Source organism: Salmo trutta, chromosome 13, assembly GCF_901001165.1.
Source record: "Salmo trutta chromosome 13, fSalTru1.1, whole genome shotgun sequence".
NCBI classification, from domain to species: Eukaryota; Metazoa; Chordata; class Actinopteri; order Salmoniformes; family Salmonidae; genus Salmo; species Salmo trutta.
This window is the reverse complement of record NC_042969.1, coordinates 80,203,969-80,209,668: the sequence shown is the minus strand read 5'-3', so window position 1 is coordinate 80,209,668 and position 5,700 is coordinate 80,203,969. Positions and strand designations below refer to the sequence as shown.

The window sequence follows — 5,700 nt, the reverse complement described above, 5'->3', positions numbered from 1 at the left end:
TGAGGTGAGGTGAGGTGAGGTGAGGTGAGGTGAGTGAGTGAGTGAGTGAGTGAGTGAGTGAGTGAGTGAGTGAGTGAGTGAGTGAGTGCGTGCGTGCGTGAGTGAGTGAGTGAGTGAGGTAAGTGAGTGAGTGAGTGAGTGAGTGAGTGAGTGAGTGAGTGAGTGAGTGAGTGAGGTGAGGTGAGGTGAGGTGAGGTGAGGTGAGGTGAGGTGAGGTGAGGTGAGGTGAGTGAGGTTCACTGGGAAAACATATCATTCATTCAATTTTACTCTCCCTCTCACCCTCCCTTCAGTGTTCCATTGTTCCTGTCATTCTGAATACCACTATTCCTCTGGATGGATTCCACAGACCAACTGAGGTACTGGGGGAGTGTGTGTGTGTGTCTGTCTCTGCGTGTGTGTTTGTTTGTTTGTTTGTTTGTGTGTGTGTGTGTGTGTGTGTGTGTGTGTATTTACGTGCCTGTGTTTGTATGTTTGTAACCATCTCTGTGTATGTCTCCCCTGAATCTGTGTACACAGAATCCCAGCTGACAAAATATTACAATAGAAAACTGGGTGAGGAACCGCCTTAGAACCATGTCTGGGTGAGGAACCGCCTTAGAACCATGTCTGGGTGAGGAACCGCCTTAGAACCATGTCTGGGTGAGGAACCGCCTTAGAACCATGTCTGGGTGAGGAACCCACAGGGATTATCGTTAGGTTGCCATCAGGGTGGAACCATTCATTTTCACCATCCAGATCCCATTTCTGTCTCTGAATAAAAGAGAACGTATCAGTGTTTTGATCCTACTGATCCTAGTGTAATGACTAACATTGAGTTATAGGGATTAGGATGATGAGGAGTTGCTGATGTTATTATTGTCAATCTGGCAGATAGAAAAAGTAGACTTCTCTCCATTACTTACTATTTGAATTTTCTCTCTGTTTCTCTTTTTCTGTCACTCTGGCTTTCTCTCTCTCTGTCTCTGTCTCTGTCTCTCTTGTTCTCTCTCGTTCTCTCGTTCTCTCGTTCTCTCTCTGTCTCTCTATTCTCTCGTTCTCTCGTTCTCTCTCTCTCTCTCTATTCTCTCTCTGTCTCTATTTCTCTCTCTCTCTCTATTTCTCTCTCTCTCTTTCTGTCGCTCTCTCTCTCAGTAACAGCTGGTTAGTAGAAGGACATTGTAAACATCCTGTTTTAATGGCAGCTTGTTTGGGACAGCAGGCAGCAGATAACTATTGTGTACAGGGTCTCATTCAGTGAGCATGAAACAGCAGAAAACCCTTTGGAAAGGAGGTGTACCTGAGGTCATTTTCCCTTTCCTATTGAAAACACACTCTTCCGTTTGTTCCTGAATGTGACCCAGGAGCCCACGGGAGCACTAGTGCATGCTGGGCCGTGGGAGCAGGCACTGCTGGTTCTCATTATCCCAGTCTTTGCTGACAAATCTAATAATGCACACACACACACATACATACACTAACACATACACACACTCCACTTTTATAACCTAATTAATATGGCTAACGAAGCTAACAGGTAACCCTGTTCTTCATTATTTCACCACATCGAACACACACACAGACGCACACACAGAATAGTTCTGAGTTGTATTTAGAGAGTTGTTACACAGAGTAGTGTTCCGACTGATTTACCACTGTGGAGAACAAACTGCCAAGCAAGAGGGAGGGAGGGAGACAGAGTGAGAGGGAAAGTGAGAGAAGGAGAAAGAAAGGGAAGGAGGGAGAGAGAGGGAGAGAGAGGGAGAGAGAGGTGACTAGCCGTGCCAGAAGGCTGAAAACACAGTGTTAGGTTTAACTGGGTGGTTAAATAATGTAGTTGATACTGCACTCGTTTTCTTCACCCTTTCTTTGCTCCTCATCAGGGACCAGTTTGACTTTAGTAATGGAATGTATAGGAAAGGAGGGAGAGAGAGAGAAGAGGAGGTAGGGAAGCAGGACAGGGCAAGTGAAAGAGAGAGAACTAAATTGCAGTGGTGGAAAAAGTACCCAATTTTCATACTTAAGTAAAAGTAAAGATACCTTAAAAGAAAATTACCCAGTAAAATACTACTTGAGTAAAAGTCTAAAAGTATTTGGTTTTAAATGTACTTAAGTATCAAAAGTAAAAGCATAAATATTTTATTTATTTACAGATAGCCAGGGGCACACTCCAACCCTCAGACGTAATTAAAAAACAAAGCATTTGTGTTTAGTGAGTCCACCAGATCAGAGGCAGTAGATGACCATGGATGTTCTCTGTTTAGTGAGTCCACCAGATCAGAGGCAGTAGATGACCATGGATGTTCTCGGTTTAGTGAGTCCACCAGATCAGAGGCAGTAGATGACCATGGATGTTCTCTGTTTAGTGAGTCCACCAGATCAGAGGCAGTAGATGACCAGGGATGTTCTCTGTTTAGTGAGTCCACCAGATCAGAGGCAGTAGATGACCAGGGATGTTCTCTGTTTAGTGAGTCCTCCAGATCAGAGGCAGTAGATGACCAGGGATGTTCTCTTGATAAGTGTATGAATAAGACCATTTTCCTGTCCTGCTAGCCATTCTAAATGTAACGAGTACTTTTGGGTGTCAGGGAAAATGTAAGGAGTAAAAAGTACATTATTTTCTTTAGGAATGTAGTGGAGTAAAAGTAAAAGTTGTCAAAAATATAAATAGTAAAGTAAAGTAACGATACCCCAAAAAACTACTTAAGTAATACTTTAAAGTATTTTTACTTAAGTACTTTACACCACTGCTAAATTGTACCTCTGAGGATGCCCTGTCCACCACACATATACTCACACACATGTTGTATGTATCTGCATCTTGTCATTTGTCGTTATCCGACAGGCCGGTGTTGCCAGTCGGAGTTCGTTCACCAGGGGAGCCATCTCCTGCCTCTCCTCCCCATCTGATAACAGAGTCGAAGGAGCACAGCAAGAGGAGCATGGCAATCAACGATGGTCGCATGTCATGAGCCGTGGAAACCAAAGACAGCGGCGTCCTGCAAAACACTCTACACTCCCAACGAGAGGCCCGGAGCGGATACAAATCACAAATAGTGTCACCGCCCTGGAGCCTGCTCTTCCTGCACCTTCGTCGCTGGGGGTACCTGTGGGGATCCATAATAAATACAAAAACACACACAAACAGTATGTACAGGGTTAATGTATGTAGTATGTACAGGGTTAATGTATGTAGTATGTACAGGGTTAATGTATGTAGTATGTACAGGGTTAATGTATGTAGTATGTACAGGGTTAATGTATGTAGTATGTACAGGGTTAATGTATGTAGTATGTACAGGGTTAATGTATGTAGTATGTACAGGGTTAATATATGTAGTGTGTACAGGGTTAATGTATGTAGTATATAGTATGTACAGGGTTAATGTATGTAGTGTGTACAGGGTTAATGTATGTAGTATGTACAGGGTTAATGTATGTAGTGTGTACAGGGTTAATGTATGTAGTGTGTACAGGGTTAATGTATGTAGTATGTACAGGGTTAATGTATGTAGTGTGTACAGGGTTAATGTATGTAGTATATAGTATGTACAGGGTTAATGTATGTAGTGTGTACAGGGTTAATGTATGTAGTATATAGTATGTACAGGGTTAATGTATATAGTATGTACAGGGTTAATGTATGTAGTATCTACAGGGTTAATGTATGTAGTATGTACAGGGTTAATGTATGTAGTATGTACAGGGTTAATGTATGTAGTGTGTACAGGGTTAATGTATGTATTATATAGTATGTACAGGGTTAATGTATGTAGTATGTACAGGGTTAATGTATGTAGTGTGTACAGGGTTAATGTATGTAGTATGTACAGGGTTAATGTATGTAGTGTGTACAGGGTTAATGTATGTAGTGTGTACAGGGTTAATGTATGTAGTATATAGTATGTACAGGGTTAATGTATGTAGTATGTACAGGGTTAATGTATATAGTGTGTACAGGGTTAATGTATGTAGTATGTACAGGGTTAATGTATGTAGTGTGTACAGGGTTAATGTATGTAGTGTGTACAGGGTTAATGTATGTAGTATATAGTATGTACAGGGTTAATGTATGTAGTATATAGTATGTACAGGGTTAATGTATGTAGTATGTACAGAGTTAATGTATGTAGTGTGTACAGGGTTAATGTATGTAGTATATAGTATGTACAGGGTTAATGTATGTAGTATGTACAGAGTTAATGTATGTAGTGTGTACAGGGTTAATGTATGTAGTATATAGTATGTACAGGGTTAATGTATGTAGTATGTACAGGGTTAATGTATGTAGTATGTACAGGGTTAATGTATGTAGTATGTACAGGGTTAATGTATGTAGTATGTACAGGGTTAATGTATGTAGTGTGTACAGGGTTAATGTATGTAGTATGTACAGGGTTAACGTATGGAGCAGGGCTCAGGGGTCTACAGTCTGCCTGGTTTCCTCCACTTAATCACTTTTGGAAATGGTCCCAAATCCGCCTTTCCCCTCTGTCTCTCTTTCTCTCTCTATTTCTATTTCTCTCTCTCTGTGTCTCTGTCTCTGTCTCTGTCTCTCTCTCTCTTTCTCTCTCTGTCTCTATTTCTCTGTCTATTTCTATTTATCTCTCTGTGTGTCTCTGTGTCTGTCTCTGTCTCTCTCTCTCGCTCTCTCTCTCTCTGTCTGTCTCTCTCTTTCTCTCTCTCTCTCCCTTTCTCTATTTTCCTTCTTTCAATTCCCTGCTCCCTTCCTTCTCTCTTTTGCCTTCCACATTCTCTTTCCTTTCTCTCTCTCTCCATCTCTATTTCATTTTCCCCTTTGTCCTTTCCCTCCCTTTTCCTCCCCTCTGTTTCTCCCCTCTCTCGCTCTCTTTCTCTCTCACTCTATTCCTTGTCTTTTATCTCTTTCATTTCCCTTTGTTCCCTCTGTTTCATCCATGTTGTTCTCTACGTCTGGTCTGTATCATTAGGACTACTTTGTTGGGGACGATGAGTAACTGGAGCCCACTCACCATTAGATACGGGGGACAAATCCATTATCGACTCGCAATACATATAGAATCAGCACCTAATTATCATGTGATACAGTCCTGCTGTGTCTGTGTCTTATGTGTGTGTATGTTGCGTGTGTGTTTTATGAATTATAGTCCTCTGCAAAAAAGTGCAGGTCTGTGTGCTGGTCTGTCTAGCCATCCCTCTGGGCCTGTTGTGTCATAAATCTGCTCTGGAAACACTCAGGCCCCTGCTGTGTGTGAATGTCAGGGCCTCTCTCTACTCTCTAGTCCTCAGCCCCGAGAGAGAGAGAGAGAGAGAGAGAGAGAGAGAGAGAGAGAGAGAGAGAGAGAGAGAGAGAGAGAGAGAGAGAGAGAGAGAGAGAGAGAGAGAGGAAACAGAAAAGAAAGTGGAGTTGAGTTGAGTTCTTGGACAGACAGTGATCTGCATTGTACTCCTCACAGACACTAGGCCTGCATCCCCACCACAGCTCATTCACAACCATCAAAACTGACCAAACAGACATACACACATGCACACAGAGACACACTAATGAGACAAGAGCACTCAGCCTTGGGCTAATGTCCTCTTTCTGTTCTCTCTTTTCTCTGCCTCCACTTGTCTGTTATTGGTCTGTTGGTTAATTAGCAGATAGAGGAAAGCGTCTGTCGGATCATTAACTCACTTAGCCAGACAAGACCTATTTAAACATGTCACCCCTTCTCTCCATCGGTCCCTCACTCCCCTTCA

The 5,700-nt window shown here is 42.4% G+C and overlaps 1 long non-coding RNA gene across 2 annotated transcripts in view; it reads left to right on the top strand.

The window, feature by feature from the left end:
• The window catches only part of LOC115206583 (uncharacterized), a 50,503-nt gene extending 47,415 nt beyond the window's left edge, over positions 1-3,088 (top strand). The window contains exons 2-4 of one of the 2 annotated variants that reach the window (XR_003880821.1): positions 294-359; positions 520-671; positions 2,825-3,088. This is a non-coding gene — a long non-coding RNA (uncharacterized LOC115206583). Of the gene's footprint in view, positions 1-256; positions 360-519; positions 672-2,824 lie in introns of those variants that run through there. The other variant, XR_003880822.1, reaches the window with a different exon arrangement.
• The last annotated feature ends 2,612 nt before the right edge of the window (positions 3,089-5,700 follow it).